At 47.4% G+C, this 24,138-nt stretch overlaps 1 long non-coding RNA gene across 4 annotated transcripts in view; it reads right to left on the bottom strand.

Annotated features, from left to right (window-relative positions):
• The window catches only part of LOC103352311 (uncharacterized), a 112,100-nt gene that overhangs the window by 65,102 nt on the left and 22,860 nt on the right, over positions 1 to 24,138 (bottom strand). Inside the window, exons 2-6 of one of the 4 annotated variants that reach the window (XR_011379885.1) lie at positions 9,188 to 9,282; positions 6,892 to 7,507; positions 3,779 to 4,941; positions 2,890 to 3,029; positions 1,923 to 2,041 (exon numbers count right to left, since the gene is read on the bottom strand). This is a non-coding gene — a long non-coding RNA (uncharacterized lncRNA). Of the gene's footprint in view, positions 1 to 1,922; positions 2,042 to 2,084; positions 4,942 to 5,306; positions 7,508 to 9,187; positions 9,283 to 24,138 lie in introns of those variants that run through there. The other 3 variants (XR_011379884.1, XR_007919615.2, XR_519786.4) reach the window with 3 other exon arrangements.

The following is a 24,138-nucleotide window of genomic DNA, read 5'->3' as shown; positions in this document are numbered from 1 at the left end:
TGGTCTCCTACATGCGTGGCAGGGGGAATTCCCAGTACTGGAATCATCATTTGCTGCCTCCAGGATGTGCATGAGCAGGAAACTGGAACAGAGGTGAAAAAACCAGAACACAGAACAAGCACTCCAACACAGGACGCAGGTGTCCCGAGTGGCAACCTAATCACAGAGCTACAACACCAACTCCAAAATCTTTATAATACAGCCCTGGAGGCTGAGAAGTTCACGTCCACAACCAAGAGATTACACTCAATGAAGGCCTTCAGGGAGGCAGGGACCCTCTGCAGAGTCCCAGAGAGGCACAGGGCATGCACATGGCAAGACACGGCAAGCTGCCACGGCGAGCTGCCAGAAAGAGCTTGCTTTCATAACAAAGCCAGTCCTGTGACAGCCCAATAAGCCACCAATCCTTGGATGGATTAATGCGTTCATGAGATGACCCCGTCACCTCCCACATGCCCCACCTGCAAATACCATCAACAAATGAATCTGGAGACTATGTTTCTAACACATCAAATGTGGGAACACTTTCAGTAAACAGTGCTGGCAAAACTGGATGTATATATGTAGAGGAGTGACATTAGATCCCTACCTCTCACTTTATCCAAAAATCGACTCAAGGCGGATCAAAAACCTAAATATAAGACCTGAAACTATGCAATTGCTAGAAGAAAACATAGCAAAAATACTGTAAGACATTGCTGTAGGCATTGATTTTATGGATAAGACCCCAAAAGCACAGGCAACAAAAGCAAAATGAGACAAGTGGGATTGTATCAAACTCAGAACCTACTGCACAGCAAAGGAAATGATCAATAGAATGAAAAGACATCTGGTGGAATGGGAGAAAATATTCACGAGCTACATATCTGACAAAGGATTAACATCCAGAATGCATCTGGAGCACAAAAAAAAAAAAAAAAAGTAAGCAATCCGGTTAATAAACAGGTAAAGGATATGAACAGCTAGTTCTCAAAAGAAGAAACACAATGGCCAACAAATATATGAAAAAATGCTCAATGTCACTAGCCAGCAATCAAAAAGTGAGATATCACCTCATCGCTGTTACAATGGATATTATAAAAAAAAAAACACACAGTAACAAATGTTGGTGAGGATGTGGAGAAAGGGGAACTCTTACACACACCGTTAAGGGGAATGTAAATTAGTACAGCCACTATGGAAAACAGTATGGAGATTTCTTTAAAACCTAGAAATAGAACTATTGTCTGATCCAGCAATCCCACTACTGGGTATGTACCCAAAAGTCAGAAATTCATTGTATCAAAGAAAGACCTTCTCCACCATGTTTACTGCAGTGCTATCCACAATAGCCAAGATACAGAAGGTGTCCGTCTTCAGATGAATGAATAAGGAAAATACATACACACAATGGAACACTATTCATCCATAAAAAAGAATGAAATCCTGTCATTTGTAGCAAAATGGATGGAACTACAGGATATCATGTTCAGTGAAAGAAGCCAGACACAGCAAGACAAATACTGCAGTTCTCCCTCATATGTGGGGACAAACAAACCAACAAAAACTCTCAATATTAACACAGAATGGTAATTCCCAGAGGCTGAGAGGGGTGGGAAGAACAGATAGAGTTTAGATAAAAACAAATTGGGGAAAGAGGGTGTGGCCCATAGATTGTAAATGCATTATACTAAAATAAAATGTTAATGATAAGGAAAGCCGGATAGAATGATATGGGAATTCTTCATACTTCACAATTTTTGTTTTGTAAATTTAAAACTCTTCTGAAATAAAATTTTATCTTTAAAAACATTGTGGGGGGGCGCTGGATTCTGTCCCGGTTGCCCCTCTTCCAGGCCAGCTCTCTGCTGTGGCCCGGGAGTGCAGTGGAGGATGGCCCAAGTCCTTGGGCCCTGCACCCCATGGGAGACCAGGAGAAGTACCTGGCTCCTGCCATCGGATCAGCGCGGTGCGCCAGCCGCAGCGCGCCGGCCATTGAAGGGTGAACCAACGGCAAAGGAAGACCTTTTTCTCTGTCTCTCTCTCTCACTGTCCACTCTGCCTGTAAAAAAAAAAAAAAAAAAAAAAAAAAAAAATTGGGGGAACATGCTCAAGACAGTCAGTAATTGTATCCCCCCAGAGGTAGGATTCAATCCTAGACTTGGGGCCCTGCCCTGCCAGTGCAGGGGTGCTCACCGTCACATTGTCTACAGTAGCAAGAGAAAAAGAGAACCTGGAAACAGCTCAGTGAGGGGGAGTTGAGACAACTACAGGTCCAAGAGATAGGTCCATACCCTAAGATCTAACCTGAAATCCAGCAGCAGGAGTCCTGCACCTGGAGTCCGCCAGTGGGGCCCAGTAAGCTCTGCTCCGCCAGTGATGTGGGTGTGGCCTGTGCCGAGCCACCTACCTCAGAGCCCAGCATCCTCATCCCGTCAACAGGGGCTGAGATGCCCTTTGTGGTGACCCATAGGTCTACGGCAAGCGTCAAATACAAAACGAAGGTATAAAGCCTCCACTTCAGTAGAGAGATGTGCTGACTGTGGCTTCCAGAGTCCTCAACAGGCCTGGCTCCACTCACGTGTTTCCTAGAACCTGGGAGGCCCAGTGCTGCTGGTCATGTGGGAAGGTCAAATCTCAGATCCCCTGCCTTGGCAGCTCGGCAGGCACACGAACAGAACCACCCCTAGAGTTCAGCGACCAGGGCCTGCTCGCATGGGGCCCCTACTACAGAAGGTCCTTCTCCACCCTTCTTGTGGCCATGCCCCTACCAACCAAGCGAGAAAAGACAGCATATGCCCACCTGTAGACCCTCCCCATCCCAGGCCACGCACAGTCCCCCGGCACCCCAGAATCCCCCAGGCCTGGATTGAGGTCCAGGCTCTCGGCTTCACCTCAGTGGCCTCACACCTGCTTCCGGGACTTGTATCTTTCTTCCTTTGGAGCCTTCCTCCCAAGGGTGACAGTCCCCAGTGAGTGCACCCCTGGACTCACAGGGCCAAGTGAAGGTTCTTCGCAGGGGCTGAGGGTGGAGAGTGTTTGGATATGCCCTTGGGACGTGAAGAGAGGAGGATAAACCCCAAGTCGGGCACAGGCTTGCATTCTTGGCCCAGACTCCCCAGATTAGGGTCCCACACAAACATCGCAGCCCCAGTCACTCCACTCCCCTTCCCCTGGGAAGCCGGCAATAAAACACTCATTGCTGGAGGCCTAATTACAGTGAGCAGGCTGGCAGTGCTGTCCCCAGAGTCTGCTTGGGAGGAACGTGCTGATTTATGCGCTTCCCAACATTTAAAGGTGGAGACCAGACTGTGGCTGAATCACATCTCATCGCTCCCTGGGACAAACTGCATGCCTGAGCTGCTGAGCAAACCCTGACAAGGACCGGCTGTCTCCGTCCTGTCCCTTCCTCCCCTGACCTGCCACCAGCTGCACCTGGGGGGTTCTCTGACCATTCCTTTGGGTCAAACGTCCATGTGGGCCACACAGGCATCAGAAGTGAGTAACGACTAAACACCTGCTCCGTGCCAGCATCTGCAGAAGTCAAGGCTCACAGCCTAGGGGGGCACACAGTCACACAAGCACACAGATGTTCCTGTCGTGAGGGCTGTCCCGCTGTGAAGACTGCAAAAAAGGAACCAAATTTCCTCCCCCACCCATACCCTCTATACCCTCTGCCCCTGAATCCGCACCTTGTTAGGTCACCTTGATGCCCTCTCCCTTGGACTCTGGACCCAGCTGGGTGCAATCTGGCCAAGACAAGCAGGCACAATGATGCAAGCAGAAATTGAGAAAGTACCTGAGCAATGGAGTTTGTCTTCTTTTGCAGCTCCGGAAATTCACCCCGTGGCTGGCCTCCTGGGGAGGGGATCACAGGGAGCCACGTGGAGAGAGACAGCCCCGTCATCTTGGGCAAAGATGCCATCATAAACCAGTCAGCCCCACAACAGCCAGGACTGGGCCAGGCCAAAACCAGAGCCCAGAACTCCATCCAAGGCCTCCACTAGGGTGATAGGGATCTAACCACTTGAGCTATCACCTGCCATCTCCCAAGGTGTGCATCAGCAAGAAGCCGGAATCGGGAGAGGACTTAGGACTCAAACCCAGGCACTCCAATGTGTGAGGCAGGCATCCCAAGGGGCATCTTAACTGCTTAGCCATATGCCACCCTCAGGTCTCTACTAACATAGCCTAAATAAGCTTTCACGGCAGCCACATCAGTAGTGCCCTGCCTCCCCCAACCCCAGGATCCTCTCTCTGGGTATAGCTGGGTTTTGTACATCCTTCCATCTTATCTGAATTATAAGTATTTTCCCACACAACAAGATTATTCAAAACCAGACCGAGAGCATGTCCATCTTTGTCCCTCCCTGCCTAGCCCAGCCCAAGGTGTAGCACAGAGTGGCAGCTCATCCTGTTGAGGGACCGGCATTGTGGCACAGTGAGTTAACACCCTGGCCTGAAGCACCAGCATCCCATGTGGGTGCCGGTTTGAGACCCGGCCACTCCACTTCTGATCCAGCCCTCTGCTATGGCTTGGGAAAGCAGTAGAAGATGGTCCAAGTCCTTGGGCCCCCACACCCACGTGGGAGACCCGGAAGAAGCTCCTGGCTCCTGACTTCGGATCGGCTCAGCTCTAGACATTGTGGCCATCTGGGGAGTGAACCAGTGGAAGGAAGACCTCTCTCTGTCTCTACCTCTCTCTGTTACTCTTTCAAATAAATAAAATAAATCTTTAAAAAAAAAATAGTCTGTTGAATGGATGCATCTACTTCCTTAAGAGTGGCCTTCCTGGAAGGGACACACTAGACAACACAGCCCACCTAGTGCCAAACATAAGGGACACTCACCATGGGAGGCCTGGACTCCCGTTGGAGTTCCAGGCTCTCGGCTTCATCTGGCCCAGCCAGTATTGTGGGGGAGTAAATCAACAGATGGACTATTCTCTCATTGTCTCTCTCTCTTAAAAAAAAAAAAAAAAAAAAAAGACAAATTTTAAAAGATATTGCACATCTGGATCCTGCAGCATTGGGGGTGGGGGGTTCAGAGTACCACAGATTCTATCAAATGTTGGAGAGAAACACAGGACTACCTGCAAGACACAGCTCGAGGCAGATTGCAGCTGCAGCATTAGCTGTGCTGAGCTGCTTCTGCTGACCTCTGCCAGTGGTTACTGTGATACAGGGCAAGCTCCACGTAAAACTCAATGAAGAACAGGAAACATGGTGGCAACGTCCAATCTGATCCATTACATTGTGCAGTGCCCAACGGGCATAGACTTCCCATTATTAAGTAATCCTGGATACTTGAGATAGAATTGTAAAATGTATCTTTCAATTTTGTGCAAGTTTATTTTTTTTTTCAAATGACTAAGAAATTGTTAGGCCATAAAGACTTGTAAGCTGTTTGAACCTAATTAGTAAACAAAATTACTAAGTATTCCTTTTGACCTTAGGGAACCATGAAAATTTTACTCAGGGCACGGGGCACAAAGAAATGCTGGGAATCTCCGTTTTCAGCATTTTCACTTCACCTCTCTGGGCTCTGGGGTTAGTTTCCCCACATATAACTGCAGATGGTAATCATATATCATAAAACTGCAGGTAAGATTGAGGGTATATGCAATATTTCGATGGGTTCCTGGTGTGTAAGAACTGCTACATACATGTTGGCCCACACAGAGGGGCCAAATCAGCAGCTGGCCTTATTACAGGAGAAATGTGTAAAACACAGCAGAGAACAATTCTATAACACTCTCTTCTTTCACTAATACTCTATCATACGCCAAGTACTTTTTTAAGGTTTATTTATTTATTTGGAAATCAGAGTTACAGAAAGAGAGAGAAGGAGAGATCTTCCATCCTCTTGAGAAGCCAGGAGCTTCAACCTGGTCTCCCACGTGGGTGGCAGGGGCCCTAACACTCAGGCCATCCTCTCTCTGCTGCTTTTTCCAGGCCATTAGCAGGAAGCTGAATCGGAAATGGAGCAACCAGGACATGAACCAGCACCGTATGAGATACTGGTGTCACAGGCAGAGGCTTAAACCCTATGTCACAATGCTGGCCCCTGCCAAATACTTTGATATACACCACAGGGAGCACTGCACTGGGAGTCATAGAGGTGTTCCAGGTGGCTGTGTCTGGTGCAGCAGTTAAGACTTCACTTGGGAAGCCTGCATCCCATATCGTAGTACCTGGTTTGAGTTCCAGCTCTGCCCTCTGACTCAGTTTTCCTGCTAATGCACACCTGGGAGGCAGCAGGTGATGGCTCAAGTATTTGGTTCCCTACAATCCAAACAGAAGACCCTGGTTCTTGACTTCTGCCCATCCCAGCTTTGGCTCTTGCAGTCATTTGGAAAGTGAACTAGAGGATGAAAGATGTGTGTTGTGTGTGTGTGCCAGCCTTCCAAATCTTAAAAAAAAAAAAAAAAAAAAGTGTTACTGTGGTGCAGTGGGTTAAGCCACTGCCTACAATGTTGGTCTCTCATTTCAGAGTTCTGCTTCCTATCCAGCTCCCTGCTGATGTGCCTGGGAAAACAGCAGAAAATGGACAAGTGATTAGGCCCCTGCCACCCACATGGGAGACCCAGATGGAGCTCTGGGCTCCTGGCTTCAGCCTGGCCCAGCTCTGGTCATTGCAGCCACCTAGGGAATAAACCAGTAGATGGAAGATCTATTTTTCCTTTTGTCTCAGTCACTCTTTCAAATACATCAATCTTAAATAAACAAAGAGAGAGATGTGTTCTGGCCACAGCTGAGCCTTGACACCTTGAGCAAGTCCCCCTCCCCCAAGCTAAGTGCAGTGATAGCCACAGTGCCGCTGGCTGAGGCAGGGAGGTTGACTCTTTGTTCAGGATGGAGAAGAGCTCCCTGGATGACACACTGTACACGCAACAGGAAGCAGGTGACTCACAGTGCGCAGATGAGCCGCTCATTACAAACCATCTTCATCAGCTGTGGGGTGCGTTCTCCCGGACTCCGCAGGTAAAAGAATGAGTTCCTGGCTGGCTCTGCGTTGAAAGTAATTAAGCACGTCAGAGTTGCAAAACCATCCGCTTCGGCCTGATTCAAGCTTTCCACCAAATCAGACCATTTCAGAGTGCGTTGCAGTGGAGAAGTTTTCCCAGCTGTATAATCAGTTCTGTATTCAGTTCCTTAAATAGAGATTCGTCGATAAACCAAACGACCATTTTTAAAATGCAGTTTTGTCTTTGGGAAAAAAGAAAATAAAGCCTCCCTTAAAAAAAAAAAAAAAAAAAAAAAAAAAGACCTGTTTTCATCAGATCAGATTTCCTTTGGCATTTGCCTCTAGGGTTCTTAGGGATTCTGATTTTTTTTTAACGCTGAATTTATTCCTTTATTAGATAGTCATTGAAATCGACCTCCTTCCCGTAGAGGGGTGATTATGGATTCGTTCATTTTACGAGGCTAGTGGCTGACAGAAGTGATGCTGCTGGTAGCGTCAAGAAAATGTTGTGTTTTATAAAATGAGGACTGAGACGGTTATGAAGTTGATTTGGACATGTTTTCTGAAATTAAAAAAAAAAAACAGAAATGGAAAAATGGTTTGTTGCAGAGGAAGGGCTCCATGCATACAGACGGACACTGCAGTCTAACACAGACCCTTGAATAAGGCGGTGTCACTGCCTGACCCCTGCCTCCTCCCAGGTCTGTCTCAATCTGGGGCAGAAAGCAGACCCAGCTGAGGTTCCCAGCCCCAGCCCCAGCCCCACCCAGGGCACGTGACATCTGGACATAGCATTGTGTAGACTGAAGCCGGCAAAACAAACCACTGATCTTTTGGCCTTCAAAAACCGCCTTGCCCCCTCCTTGAAACGGACCCCATGGCCACACAGGCACCTCAGGTAGAAAAGTGAGAAGGGAAGCTCCCGCCACAATTACAGGAACACTCTTCCCACACGGCTTCCAGAACCAGGTGGTCCAGATTCCAATCCCGCCCTGCCACACACCAGCTGTGGGACGACGAGCAAGTCCTGTAACCCTGCTGTATTGTTCCCTGGCCTGCCAGGTGGAAGTAGCAATTGGGAATCGAAGACCTTAGTATCTGCAGAGCACATGGAGCAGGGCCTGGCACGCATATTTTATGGAGGGCAGCTGCTGGCCTCTGTCTCACCTCTGGCTAACAGATGCTCCTTGCCTCCTGCCTGCACTCCACAAGGTCCACTTTCAGGGGGCTCAGCGCTCCCGCCCCGGGCCACAGGAAAGCCCGCCACATCTGACACTGCCCAAGGACCCTCTGATCTTCCATGGCCCACCTTCTTGCCTGCCCATCTCTCCTCGCGGAGGAAATAACACCCTCACACAGAGCCCCTCGACTTCCCTCCTCACCTCACTCTGTCCTGCTCCTGCCCAAACCCTCACTCCCCACCCTCCTTCCTGCCAGGGTGGAAAGGGGCCCATAACTGCACCACCCGAGGGTGGGGATCACCCCTGGTAGGGCCTGCCAGGGGGGCTGTGCGGCTCGTGTACTGCACGAGGGTACCCAGCCCAGGTGCCAGAAGGAACTGAAACCCCATCCATTCTTGCTTTCCAGGCAGGACAGGCATGCCTTCTAATGCATCCACCCAGAGGGGTCCACATTTCAAAGTAAAACTATCTTGTAGGCCGGCGTCGCAGCTCACTAGGCTAACCCTCCGCCTTGTGGCGCCGGCACACCGGGTTCTAGTCCCGGTCGGGGCACCGGATTCTGTCCCGGTTGCCCCTCTTCCAGGCCAGCTCTCTGCTGTGGCCCGGGAGTGCAGTGGAGGATGGCCCAAGTGCTTGGGCCCTGCACCCCATGGGAGACCAGGAGAAGTACCTGGCTCCTGCCATCGGATCAGCGCGGTGCGCCGGCCACAGCGTGCCGGCTGTGGTGGCCACTGGAGGGTGAACCAACAGCAAAGGAAGACCTTTCTCTCTATCTCTCTCTCTCACTGTCCACTCTGCCTGTCAAAAAAAAAAAAAAAAAAAAACTATCTTGTAGGTGAGCGGAGGCCCTGACACCTGGATACCCGTTTTCCCGGAACCCTTTATCACTCTGTCATCTTTGTCAGCCTCTCCCTTCCCAGCTTCTTCTTCAGTTCCAGAGCTGTCATGGGCAGAGGCCGGCACTCGGGGAAACTGGCCAACACCTGGAATGGGGCAAAGCAGTCACCGTGGGCTCCTTCGGGACTGCCTGTCACCAGGCAGGTGTCCCATTCTCCAGTTACCTGATTCTGTAAGGGCCACACCATCCTGCAGAGTAGCCACTGGCCGCAGGCAGCACTTGAACATTGAGAATGTCCCTGGTCCAAACTGAGGTGTGCTGTAAGGATGAAATACATACTAGATTTCAAAGACTTGGTGAGACAAAAAGAATGTCAAATACCTCATTAACACCTGTTCTATCAGAGGCTTGCTGGGATTGCTGTAACCAAGTCCACAAACAGGACGACCTGAAACAACAGGAATTTCTAATCTCACAATTCTCAAGGCCACAGGGCCCTGGTCAAGGCATCAGCAGGGCCCTACTCCCTCCAAGACCCGTAAGGGTGAACCTGTCCTGCCTCTTCCTAATTTCTCACCGTGGCCATCAATCCTGGCATTTCTTGGCTGGCCGCAGCATCCCTCCAATCTCTCTGGACCTCAGTTGTCACATGACATTCTCCATGTGGGTCAGTGACGTCACGTGACATCCTTAAGGACCACCCTACTCCAGGATAATCTCGTCTCAACTAATTATATCTGCACAACCCTACTTCCAAACAACACCACATTCTGAGATACTAGGGAATAGGACCTCAACAAACCTTTTGGACGGGATACAACTCAATCCACAATACACATTTAAATGATACAATTTGGGATGTATTACATTAAATTAAACAAAATGATTAATTGCATTCGTGGCTCACACGTGGGGCCCACATAGTATTTCTCTTGGACAGCTTTGCTCTAGAATATGTACTGTGATTTTCTTGCTAGTTGTGATTGATTAGGTCACTCTGCAGCTACGGAAGGGTAAATGTTAACTGTAGAAAACAAAAGGCAACCAATGAATTTGATCCAGTACAGATGCAAAAATTATGGATTTTTTATATGTATTTTGGCAATCTTACTCCAGTTCTTTTTCTAAGTGGCTATAAATATTTCTTTCTCTCATACTTTTTTTGAACTCTCCTTACCATCTTGCTGCTTCGCTCATTAATAAGTTAATTAAATCTTTGACCCATGCTCACTTTATGGAAAGTTAAGTTTCCACTCTACTCTGAAGAAGGGGCTCTGAGGACAGTGCAGCCTGAAAGGCCTCTCTTCCCTTCCCTTCCCTTCCCAATCCCAGGCTACTGCCTTTTCTAAGCAAGACTTGATCCCTACAGAAATCACTCATAGGGCAGTGATGGGGGAGTTGAACGTGACCATTCCAGGGGAATCAGGGGTCTGAAGGCCCACAGACCCTGTGTGAAACTGCTGAGCCTTCCTGAACTTTAAAAGGCCCAGACGTGACTGACATGGACTAAGTTAGCCACCTGCAAGTATGGGAGGATTCAGAGATGCAGGGAGCGGGAAGCCTCCCTTGGACACTTGGCAGGGGGCTGACAGCCTCCCAGGAAGCATGGACCCTCAGGATTACATCCTTTGTCCCCAGCCATCTTCTAGGACACTTCTCAGCCAGATCTAAACCAGAAGAGCAGACAACAAAAGACAACAGCACAACCGAGGGATCCAGAGGAGAGTGAGGTAGGACAGTCAGATCACATGTCCACCAAACAGAACTGCAGCCAAAAGAGACAAATTCATACCTGAATTTTGAGACTGACAGTAGGCTTTTAGAAGCCCTAAATGTAGGGCCAGCACTGTAGCACAGCAGGTTAAAGCCCCAGCCTGCACTGCCAGCATCCCCTATTGGTGCCGGTTTGAATCCCGGCTGCTGCACTTCTGATCTGGCTCCCTGCTGGTGCACCTGGGAAAGCAGTGGAAGATGGCCCAAGTGCTTGGGCCCCTGCACCCACATGGGAGACCCAGAAGAAGCTCCTGGCTCCTGGCTTCATATAAGTGAAACTCCGACCATTGCGGTCAATTGGGGAGTGAATCAGCAGATGGAAGACCTCTCTCTCTGTCTCTACTACCTCTCTCTGTAAATGACTCTCAAGTAAATTTAAAAAAAATTTTTTTAAAAAAAAGATGACCCAAATGCATCGCAAAAAGAACTTTTGAAGTTTAAAATGAAAATTTGAGCTTGAAAAAGAAAACAAAGAACAATAGGTAAATTAAAGGAGAGGATGTCATTGTTGAGCCCTGAATCAGAAAGCTGGAAGATCAAGAATAAGAAATATCTTAGAGCTTAGAGAAGAAAGGTAATGAGACAAAGTCATGAGGGAGAAGATAAAAGATTTAGAGGAGAGTTTCAGGAGACCTAACATGCAAAGAACAGAAGTTCCAGACAAAGACAAAGTAAGAGTGGGAGAGGCAATAATTAAACACACGACAGAAAAAAATTTCCCTGAACCCAGGAAAGACTTGAATCTCTTGTTCAATCCACGGCGACAAAAGCACTGGCTGGCTAAGAAATGATGCACTTGCTAGGATGGGAGAAAAGACACTGGAGCAGGTGCAAGACCTCACAGGTGAGCCTGCAGGTGGGAGACAATATGTGGAACCACAAATGAGCGCTTCATCACCTCTGCCCTCCAAATAACCCACAGGAACCTGTCTCGTGACCCACTTGGGACTTTATAGGTGAGGGAATTTACGCAGTGTGGTTCAGTCCAGCCAAGTTCACACATTTCAAAGCCACCATGCCAGCTAAGGCTAAAAGGACTCAACAAGCTATTTGTAGCCCTATGTGCTCTGGGTGGCCTCCAGTCAATGACCGAGGAAGGTAACAGCACAAAATCGCAGACTACCTACCCAACAGAAGATTGCTTTACTGGGCAATTTTTTCTTGTTTTTTTTTTTTTTCTTCAAGATTTATTCATTTGAGAGGCAGAGTTACAGAGAGAGAGAGAGAGAGAGAGAAAGGTCTTCCATCCATGTTTCATTTCCCAAATGGACACAATGGCTGGAGCTGCACCAATCCAAAGCTAGGAGCCAGGAGCTTCTTCCAGGTCTCCCACGTGGGTGCAGGGGCCCAAGCACTTGAGCCATCTTCCACTGCTTTCCCAGGCCATAGCAGAGCGCTGGATTGGAAGAGGAGCAGCTGGGGCTTGAACAGGCGATCACATGGGAGGCTACGCCACAGAGCCTGCCCCTTACAGAACAATTTTTACAAAGCTCTCCTGCCAGGCTGGCAGCTGATAGGATTACATTGTGACGGGGTAGCTCCACCTCCCCAACCCGTTTCCCCTCACTTCCTTTCACAGACGTCACCCTACAAAATCCTTGGTTCTTCTGACTCTGCCTCAGCACCTGCTTCTCAGAAATTCCTGCCAGCATAAAATAATGCGAAGCAGCTATTGTGATTATGCTCAACACGCCAAGAAAAATACGCTCCAAACAAACGAAGCAAACAGAAATTCAAACAGCTCAGCACAAACCATAGAAAAGAACCAAGTGAACATTCTAGAACTAAAAAATATAATCTTTGTATTCTTTTAAGTTCACTGGATGAGTTTAACAAGCAATTAGAGGTGACAGAGAATCAACAGATTTGAAGATAGAGCAATAGAAATTGTCCAATCTGAGAAAGCAAAAGACCAAAAAATTGTAACAAAACCTCAGTGGCCCTCTGCGGAGCAATAGCACAAAGTTTAACATTTGTTTAATATGAACCCCAGAAGGCAAGCAGAGAATGGGACAGAAATCTTTGTGAATAAATAATGTTCCAAAATTTCCCACTCTAGTACAAGTTATAAATTTACAATTTCAGGAAACTCAAACCCACACAAGAAAAAAGCACACAGAAAATCTCACACGAATACCACATAACAAACTACTGGAAACCAAAGATAAAGCAAATGCCGCAGGGCCAGCCTTTGGAGCAGCGTTCAGACACTTCAAATGCGTGCATCCCACACTGCAGTGCCTAGGTTTGAGTCCCAGCTCTGCTTCCAATCCCAGTTTCCTGTTAATGCACACCCTGGTGGGCCGCAGGTGATGCCTCAAGGGATTGAGTCCCTGCCATCTGCATGACAGACCCAGAGTGAATGCCTGGCTCCTGGCTTCATCCTGGTGCAGCCTGGGCTGTTGTGAGCATTTGGGGAATGAACCAGCAGACGGAAGATCTCTGTCCAGTGTCTGTCTGTCTGTCTCTCTCCCCCCTTTAAACTAAATAAAAATAGATTTTAAAAAAGAAAATGTCATGAAAATAGACACGGAAACAACACTGGTATACTGGGGAACTGTCGCTCCCCGTCTTCGTGGAGGAGCAACACAGGACCCTGCGCTGTTCTTTCGTCTGCTCGGCCCTCCCCAGGTTTGCTGTTGGTTCTTCCCGGGTTGGCTACTATCCCTTCCACCTCCGTGGAAGGGCAGTTCCCCCTGCCACATTCCCCACTTCCGCAGGGGAGCGGCACACCGCCGGCCGGCTCTCTCGGGGGCTGCACAGGTGTTCCCTTTAGATGTTCCCCTTAGATGTTCCTGGTGCATGCCGTCTCTCTCCTCCTTTATAGTCCTCCTCCGCCAATCCTAACTCGGCTGCCCACACGCCGAGTACGCTGCTCTCCTCCAGTCAGGAGCAAGTCCTACAGTTTATTGGTTGAACTGGAGGCAGCTGTGCAGAAGCTGTTTACTTCTCTCCCAGCGCCATATTGTGGGAGAGCAGATGCATAGAATAAGTCTTAATTCCAGTAACTCAGTCCAGTCCGGGCTGCTCCCCACAGGGAACAACAACTTGAATTACTTCTGACTTCACATCAGAAATAATGGAGGGCAAAAGACAATAGAGTAACATCACTGGAGAGATGGAAGAATCATCAGCAACCAGAATTCTACATGCACTAAAATATACGTCCAGAATGACTGTGTTGGGAGTGCACATTAGCCTAGCAGTTAAGACGCCCACACCCCACTTCAGACGGCTGAGGCTCAAATCCAGGCTTCCGCTCTTGACTCCAGCTTCCTGCTAACATGCACTCTAGGAGGCAGAGGTGACGACGGCTCAAGGAGTGGAAGTCCTGGGTTGTGTTCCTGGCTCCTGATGTGACCCAGCCCAGCCCCAGACAGTGCAAAAATTTGGGGAGTGGACTAGCAAATGAGTGTGCTTGCTCGTTCACTCACGCTGTGTGTGTGTATACACGCACACCCACACATACATGTACATGTGCACCTCTCAAACAGAAATGTTAAATGCATTTAAAAATGAGTACATTGCTTTGTGACAATTACTACAATGCACATTATCGTCCCACGGTCTCAGTGGCTCAAATGTCAGAGCACAGCTTGGCTGGGTCCTCTGAAGGCAGCAGTCAAGGTGTCAGCCCAGGCTGAGTTCTTATCTAGAACCTGGACTGAGCAGGCCCACTCAGGTAGGTAGCAGGATTCGCTGCTTTGAGTCGGCAGGACAGGAGCCAGCCTGAGCTACTGTCTGAGATGCTGCCTGCAGTATTCTGCCCTGTGTCCCTGATCACTTCATCTTGCTTGGTCGAAGCCAGCAGGAGAAAGAGACTCTACAGTCGGTGGGCAAGAAGGAGCCTTCGTAAAGCAAAGTAAAACAATCACTGTCGCCTAACCACACTCATGGGAAACTACGCCAAGAGGTGACTACCAGAAGCTGGGGGCTGTTGAGGGCCACTCAAGGTCTGCCCACCACAAGGAGAGGAAACACAAACATGTGCAAATGAGTGAAAGCCAAGGGAATTCACTGTCAACAGACCTGTGGCACAGGAACCCTGGATGGAGTTCATCAGATGGAGGGAAATGACATACATGGGAACTCATCTCTTCAAGAAGAAATTAAAATTCCTGGAAAGTTAAATATGCAGATAGAGTCATCTTAATTTCTATTTTATTTTTTTTTATTTATTTATTATTTTTTTTTTTGACAGGCAGAGTGGACAGTGAGAGAGAGAAGGAGAAAGGTCTTCCTTTGCCGTTGGTTCACCCTCCAATGGCCGCCGCAGCCGGCACGCTGCGGCAGGCGCACTGCGCTGATCCGATGGCAGGAGCCAGGAGCCAGGTGCTTTTCCTGGTCTCCCATGGGGTGCAGGGCCCAAGCACCTGGGCCATCCTCCACTGCACTCCCTGGCCACAGCAGAGGGCTGGCCTGGAAGAGGGGCAACCGGGACAGAATCCAGCGCCCCGACCGGGACTAGAACCCGGTGTGCCGGCGCCGCTAGGCGGAGGATTAGCCTAGTGAGCCGCGGCGCCGGCTAGAGTCATCTTAGTTTCTAAATGCATCTTTTTCTTTAAAGAAAAAACTCCAATGATGTCTGTGGAGTTTATAATGTAAGTAGATGCCATGTATATATGACAACAGTATAAAGGTTGAGAAGGCAAATGACCCTATTATCATTGCAAGGCTCTTAAATTTTGTGTGAAGTGGTAAAATATTAAACTTAAGTAAAATGTAGACTCTAAAGCAAGAATAAATATTGGAGCTGGAGTTGTGGCATAGTGGGTTAAGCCGCTGCCTGTAATGCCAGCATCCCATATAGGTACCAGCTCATGTCTCAGTTGTTCCACTTCCAATCCAGCTCCCTGCTAATGTGCCTGGGAAAGCAGCGAAAGATGACCCAAGTGCTTGGGGCCTGCCACCTACATGGGAGACCCAGAAGGAGCTTCTGGCTCCTGGCTTTAGCCTGGCTCAGGATCTGGCTGTTGCAACCATCTGGGGAGTAAACCAGTGGATGGAAGATCTCTGTGTGTGTGTGTGTGTGTCCCTCTCTTGGTAACTCGGACTTTCAAAAACATAAATAGAGCCTTTAAAAAAGTAAATATTACAATCACATATCACAACTACCTTTAAAATGTGAAGTTGCAAAGCTTAAAAAGCCAATTAATAAATTAAAATAGAGTTCTAAAAATTATTTAACCCAAAAACAGGAAAAAGGGGGAAGGAAAAAAAAAAACTTGGGGCTGGCATTGTGGCGCAGTGGGTTAACACCCTGGACTGAAGCACTGGCATCCCATATGGGCGCAGGTTCAAGACCCAGCTGCTCCACTTCTGATCCAGCTCTCTGCCGTGGCCTGGGAAAGCAGAAGATGGCCCAAGTCCTTGGGCCCCTGCACCCGCGTGGGAGACCAGGAAGAAGCTCCTGGCTCCTGGCTTCCGATCAGTGCACCTCCATGTGGCCATCTGGGGAGTGAACCACCGGATGGAAGACCTCTCTCTCTCTCTCTCTCTCTCTCTCTCTGCCTCTCCTCTCTCTGTGTAACTCATTCAAATAAATAAATAAATCTTTTAAAAAAATGAAAACAAAAACTTGACAAATAAAAGATCTATTTTAAATCATGCCCATAATTACTGGATCAGTACATAGACTAAACAACTAAAAGACAGAGAATGTAGGAATAGTTTTAAAAGAAAAAAAGGGCTATATTCTGACTACAAGAAGCATTCTTTACATTTTTAATTATTTATTTGATAGGCACAGAGACAGAAAGACAGAGAACTCTCATCCCCTGATATATTCCCTAATTGCCTACAACAGCTGGGGCTGAGCCAGTTAGAAACTGGAACTGGGAACGTAATCAAAGTCTCCCATTTGGATAGCAAGGACCCCATCACTCAAGCCATCACTGCTCTCACCCAGAGTGTGCATTAGCAGAAAGTAGGAATTGGGAACAGAGCCAGGATTCCCTACTCAGGTACTCCAATATGTGATACAGGCACCCCAACCAACATCTTAACTGCCAGACACAACCCCCATCCAAGGATGTATTTTAAATGCAACAGGACAGCTAGGCAAAAGGAAAGGGATGAGAAAAGATGCATCACACAACATACAATCCCTGCGTAAGGAAACTAGGATTGTGGGCATGTGTTTTAACACAGCAGTTTAGGTAGCCATTTGGGACACCCACAGTCCATACAAGAGTACCTGGAATCAAGTCCCACCCCTGCTTCTGATCTACCTTCCTGTTAATGCACCTGGGAGGCAGTGGATGATGACCTAAGTACTTGTGTTCCTGACACTCACGGGAGACTATAATGGAGCTCCTGGATCCTGGCTTCACCCTGGGCCCAGCCCCAGCTGTTGGAGGCACTGGGGAGTGAACCAGTGAATAGAACATCTCTCTCTCTCTCTCTCTCTCTCTCTCTCTCTCTCTCTCCCCACCCCCCAGATAAGCAAATAAATAAATAAGGGTTTATTTTTGTAAAAAAGTTGGAATGAGGATTAGGCTAATTTCCAATCAGATAGATTTTCATGATCATTTTAAGTGCATAACTGATCATAAAGATAGGAATAAGTGTCAAAGGGATCACATAAATAAGACCAAGTATCTGCTAATAATGATAGAATTTAAAAAGAGAAAATGATCCAACATGGGAAGCAGGTCACACAGCAGACTCATAGAATGACAAAAGCCCTAAATAGCACTCTGGCCTCAGAATCAGCCCTTAAGGCATTCGGATCTGGTTAAAAAGCCCATGAGAGCATCTCAGGCATGGAAAGCCAAGACACTGTGGCAAAAAAATGGCCTACATAAAAGATCTCTGTGAGATCTCAGTGGAAAGAAGAGACCATCAAAGAAGGTGATACCTTTCTCTGAAGGAAGGAAAAAAATTCCACTTTGATTATGGACCTGCCTAAATAATGTTGGAGTTTGTGGACTCAAAAGGCTTCCATAGCCTTGGCAGCTCATGACAAGAGCCTCAGGTGATTACTGACATCATAAATAAGAGTGTCAATTGTTAAATCAATGGGAGTCACTGTGCACTTACTCCCAATGTAGGACCTCTGTCCTTAATGAGTTGTACTATGAGAATTAACAGTAAAACGTGTCTTCAAATAGTACTTTATACTTTGTGTGTCTGTGTGGATGCAAACTGTTAAAATATACTTAGAGTTGGTCTTCTATATATAAAGATAATTAAAAAGGAATCTTAATGAAGAATGAGATAGGAGAGGGAGCAGGAGGTGGGATGGGAGTGAGGGTGGGAGGGCGGATATGGGGGGAAGAGCCGCTATATTTCAAAAGCTGTACCTATAAAATTTATATTTATTAAATAAAAGCTTTCCTTTAAAAAAAAGGTAGACTTTAAAACAAAGACTTAAAATGGACAGTTTATGATGGTAAGATGGTCCATTTTCATCAGAGACATAAAAATTATTATTAGTGGGGCTGGTGTTGTGGCGCAGTGGGTTAAGCTGCCACCTGCATACCAGCATCCCATAGAAGCACTGGTTCCAGTCCTGCCTGCTCTCTTCCCATCCAGCTGTCTGCTGGTGTTCCTGGGAAGGCAGTGGAAGATGACCCAAATGCTTGGGTCCCTGCCACCCACATGGAAGACCCAGGTGGAGTTCCAGGCTCCTAGCTTTGGCCTGGTCCAGCCCTGGCCACTGTGGCCATTCAAGGAGGGAACCAGCAGATGGGAGATCACTGTCTCTGTAACTCAACCTTTCAAATAAATAAATCATTATTTAAAAAGATGAAAATAGCTATACTAGAAAGTAAAATAGTTGTGAAAATAAATGGCCAAAGGTTCTACTTCAAGTAGCTACAAAAAGAAGAGTAAAGGAAATCCAAACTTAGTAGAAATAAGGAGTATTAAAATAAGAGCACAGGGGGCCAGTGCTGTAGTATAGTAGGCTAAGCATCCCATATGGGCACTGGTGTGTGTCCTGGCTGCTCCTTTTCCAATGCAGCTCTCTGCTGTGGCCTGGGAAAGCAGTGGAAGATGGACCAAGTGCTGGGATCCCTGCACCTGCATGGGGGACCCGGAAGAGGCTCCAAGCTCCTAGCTTTGGATCAGCCCAGCTCCGGCCATTGTGGCCATTTGGGGAGTGAATCAGCACTTTCTGTCTGTCTCCCCCTCTGTCTGTCTGTAACTCTCTCAAATAAATAAATAAAATCCTTAAAATAAAAAAGAGGGGCTGGCACTTTGGCACAGTGGGTTAAAACCCTGGCCTGCATTGCTGGCATCCCATATAGGCAATAGTTCATGTCCTGTCTGTTCTTTTTCTGATCCAGCTCCCTACTAATGTGCCTGGGAAAGCAGTGGAAGATGGCCCAAGTCCTTGGGCCCCTGCACCCACAGAGACCCAGAAGAAGCTCCTGGCTTCCTGGCTTCCTGGCTTTGGATTGGCTCAGTTCTGGCTGTTGCAACCATCTGGGGAGTGAACCAGCAGACAGCAGACCTCTCTGTCTGTCTCTACCTCTCTATCTCTGTAACTCTTTCAAATAAATAAAAACAAATCTTTAAAAAATAAATAAATATAAAAAAGAAAGATATCAATTATCCCAAAACTGATGTACACACTTAATGCCTTCCCAACCATAATTAAATCTGACAGTTTTGTAAAATGTCACAAACTGGTTCTAAAATTCATATGAAAATGTGAAGTACCCAGAAATATCCAAAGCAATCTTAAAAAAGGACAAATCTGTAGGTCTGCAGAGTGGACTTGGAGACCCGTGACGCAGCTGTAGCAGCTGCCGCACTGCGGCACCGTCTTAGGGACAAACAGATCAAGGACCCAGAGGCAGGTTCTCACAGGTGAGATGACCAAATCAACCCAATAAAGACAGGAAATGTTTTCAACAAACAGCACTGGGATAACTGAATATCCAATATGGGGGAAAAAATGGTCTTCAACTCTACCTCCTCCCACCACACACAGAAGTTACATCAAGATGGATCTCGATCTATAAACCTAAAAGAACACAGAACTTCTAGAAGCAAATGTAGAAACTTAACTTGAGGACTATATTTCTTACAATAACCATGAAATTTTTTAAAATGTACAAATTAGTCTTATGCAAATTTAAAGAAGCCAGCACTGTGGCACAATAGGCTAAGCTTCTGCCTGTAGCACCAGCATCCCATACAAGCACTGGTTCCAGTCCCAGCTGCTCCTCTTCTGATCCAGCTCCTTGCTTATGGCCTGGGAAAGCGGTGAAGATGGCCCAAGTTCTTGGGCTCCTGCACCTGCGTGGGAGACCTGGAAGAAGCTCTTGTCTTCGGATCAGCTCAGCTCCAGCTGTTGCAGCCATTTGGGGCATGAACCAGCAGATGGAAGACCTTTCTCTCTGTCTCTCCCTCTGTCTGTAACTCTACCTCTCAAATAAATAATCTTTTTTAAAAAAAATTAAAAAACAAAATTTAAAAACTTTTGTTTATCAAAAGACACCTTTAAGAAAGTGAATATGCGCCCGGCGCCGCGCCTCACTAGGCTAATCTGCCGCCTTGCGGCGCCGGCACATCGGGTTCTAGTCCCGGTCGGGGCGCCGGATTCTGTCCCAGTTGCCCCTCTTCCAGGCCAGCTCTCTGCTGTGGCCAGGCAGTGCAGTGGAGGTGGCCATTGGAGGGTGAACCAACAGCAAAGGAAGACCTTTCTCTCTCTGTCTCTCTCTCTCACTGTCCACTCTGCCTGTCAAAAAAAAAAAAAAAAGTGAATATGCAAATCTCAGACTGGGGGAAAATTTTACAAAATACATAACTGACCAATGGTCAGTACTATACTATTCAGAATATAAATTTCAAAAAAAAAAAAAACTCTACAACTGAATTTTCAAAAAAAAAAAAAAAAGACCAACCCATGTGAAAACGAACAAAATATCTCAACACTTCACAACAGAAAATATATGAATTGCACATATATGCGTTAGGATGTTCAATAGCCTTCACTAGTTACTGGAAAAGCAAATTAAAATCATAATGAGATACCTCTACATATTTACCAAATGGCTATTTTTAAAGATTAACAACAGCGGCCGGCGCCGCAGCTCAGTAGGCTAATCCTCCACCTTGCAGAGCCGGCACACCGGGTTCTAGTCCCGGTCGGGGCACCAGATTCTGTCCCGGTTGCCCCTCTTCCAGGCCAGCTCTCTGCTGTGGCCAGGGAGTGCAGTGGAGGATGGCCCAAGTGCTTAGGCCCTGCACCCCATGGGAGACCAGGATAAGTACCTGGCTCCTGCCATCGGATCAGCACGGTGCGCCGTTCGTAGCACACCAGCCGCGGTGGCCATTGGAGGGTGAACCAACGGCAAAGGAAGACCTTTCTGTCTCTCTCTCTCTCACTGTCCACTCTGCCTGTCAAAAAATAAAAATAAAAAAATTTTAAAAAAAAGATTAACAACAGCAATTATTGTTAAGGATGTGGTATAACCATAACTCACACATTGTTGAGCAAAGTATAAAATGGTATAATCACTGGGGGGGGGGGGGGCGGGGAATCTGTCAACATCTTATAAAAGTAAACCTACACCTGCCCTATGAACCAGCATCCTACTCTTAGGTGCTTATTCAAGAAAAGAGAACATGTCTGCAAGAAGTTTTGTACACAAACGCTCACAGTAGCTTTATTCATAATAATCAAAAGCTAAGGGGCCAGCACTGTGGCTCAGTGGGTTAAAGCCCCAGCCTACAGCGCCAGCATCCCATATGGACGCCAGTTCGAGTCCCAACTGTGCCACTTCCAATCCAACTCCCTGCTAATGTGCCTGGAAAAGCAGCAGTGGATGGCCCAAATCCTTGGGCTCCTGTACCCACATGGGAGACCCCAGAAGAAGCTCCCAGCTCCCAGCTTCGGATCAGCTCAACTCTGGCCATTGTGGCCATTTAGGGAGTGAACCAGTGGATGGAAGATCTCTCTCTCTGTCTCTACCTCTCTCTGTAACTCAGTCTTTCAAATAAAATAAAATAAAATAAATCTTAAAAAAATCAAAAGCCGAGCCGGCGCCGTGGCTCAATAGGCTAATCCTCCACCTTGCGGCGCCGGCACACCGGGTTCTAGTCCCGGTTGGGGCGCCGGATTCTGTCCCGGTTGCCCCTCTTCCAGGCCAGCTCTCTGCTATGGCCAGGGAGTGCAGTGGAGGATGGCCCAGGTGCTTGGGCCCTGCACCCCATGGGAGACCAGGAAAAAGCACCTGGCTCCTGGCTCCTGCCAGGATCAGCGTGGTGCGCCGGCTGCAGCGGCGGCCATTGGAGGGTGAACCAGCGGCAAAAAGGAAGACCTTTCTCTCTCTGTCTCTCTCTCTCACTGTCCACTCTGCCTGTCAAAAAAAAAAAAAAAAAAAAAAAAAAAAAAAAAAAAATCAAAAGCCAAAAACAGCTCAGAAGGACAAATACACTGTATAAATTCATAAAATAGAAGACTACTGATCAGTAAAAAGGAACAAACAACCTGAACATTCCTTATGAAGAGTTAAGACCTGTACTAGAAAGCAAAGACACTGGAATTACAGGAAATTCTGCACCATGTCAAACTACGCTATCATGAGAAGATCAGAGCAGTGGTTCCTGGGAGTGAGGTGGGAACTGTTGAGAAGGCACACAGCAGAACTTTCTGGAAGTGATGTTAATGTTCTATAACTTCATTGGAATTAAGGATACAAGAGTGCATGCATTTGTCAGAATTCATTGAAAGGTACACTTGAGATCTGCACAATTTAGTTTATATAAATTATATATAAAAAACTCCGTAAACAAATATGAACTAAAGTTAATAATATGCATACTAAAGGATTTAAGGGCGAAGTGTACTGTTTATCTTTTACTTTGAAATGTACCGAAAAATCAGACAGATTGATAAATGGAACGACGAATGAGTAGATAATAAAGAGGTAATAAAGCAAAGGTGTCCCTTGGGGGCACATTCCAACCACAGCCACACCGGAGCAGGATTCACCTGAATAAAGTGTGGCACACGAGGGACATTATGGGCCATACAAGGACTCAATCCATAAACAGTTTAGAGGCGTCGCACCGAGGTACTGGGGAGGGAGAAAAGCTGGTGTGAGTAATCTCATCCTACGGTTGTAAAGCACACACACGGACACACGCACACGCATGCATGCACAGGATTATAGTCACACAAAGGAAACTATGAAGAACACGAACTAGATTGTTAACACAGCCACGGAGACCGGCTACGATGAGAGGCTGTGTGCTAAGGTGGGGATGAACCCACGATAAACCTAGCATGATGTCATCTCATCCAAGTTAGCCTTTGTGCATGGGCAGGAAGCTGTTCTCAGGAGACACGGAGAAGCAGGGAGGCACCAGGACGTTCATGACGAGCATCTCAGAGTGGGGTTCCAGGGTACTCTTCCCTTGTTTTGGTTGAAAGGAAGGGAGGAGGGGAGGCGTTGTCTCTACTGTTCCTCATTCTGCTTCGTATCGTCTCCTCCCCCACTGCACTCTCCTCCCATCTGACCCTTGCCCCAGCATCTCACATCTTCCACTGACTTCCATGGCACCCTGCTCCCCACTCCAGCCTCGATTTCTTCCTCTTTCACCCCTTTCCCTCACCTGCCTGGATTTTGTCCTTGGACATTTCCTTTCCTCGATTTAATTACCATCTAGACATTAATGTCTCCCAAGCTGCTTTCCTGAGTTCCAGCCATATATCTCCGGTTGTCCCACGGGTTCATCCAGCTCATCAGAGCCAAAATTAATCTTATCATCCTTCCCTCAACCCCACTGCTCCTCCTGCAGCCTCATCTCAGGAAATGGTACCACTCTTCCAGGTGCTCAAACCGTGAGCTCGCACACCTCGACTCAGTCTTGGCCCTCTATGGAACCAATCACCAAGTAGTACCAATTTTAAATTCTGGGGTCTCTATCAAATCCATTCTCTGTCACCCCTCCACTGCTAGTACATTGGTTTGGACACCATTATCTCTCTTCCAAATGACTGAAGCAGTCCACCATCCCCTACTCATCTCCCATGGATCTTTCCAAGCCACAAATATGATTTTACTTCCCTGCTAAGAAACTCTTTGAAGGTCTCCCCAACACTGGTTTAAGGATATGCTCAGCCTCCCCAGACACACATCACCTCCCACCTCTGATCTCTGTGTCCACCCCATGTCTAAGGAGGTAGCACTGCTGTTCAAGGGTCAACACATCCAAGGGCTAGGGATGCTAAGCTGCTATACGGCTGGAACACTTAGCAGAGGTGAGGATGTCTTTCCCTCCTTGGAAAATGACTTTCCAAGTGGGTCCCTACTTTCCCCTGGGAAGGAAGTCTGTCATCTCTCATTAGTCTCCCTGACTCTGTTATTCTCCAGAGGCTGGGGCAATGGGCTGGTTGGAGACTACTGACCCCAGAGAAGAAAAGCCTGGGGTGTGGAGGAA

Source organism: Oryctolagus cuniculus, chromosome 11, assembly GCF_964237555.1.
Source record: "Oryctolagus cuniculus chromosome 11, mOryCun1.1, whole genome shotgun sequence".
Lineage (NCBI taxonomy): Eukaryota > Metazoa > Chordata > Mammalia > Lagomorpha > Leporidae > Oryctolagus > Oryctolagus cuniculus.
This window is presented reverse-complemented; position numbering and strand designations above follow the sequence as displayed.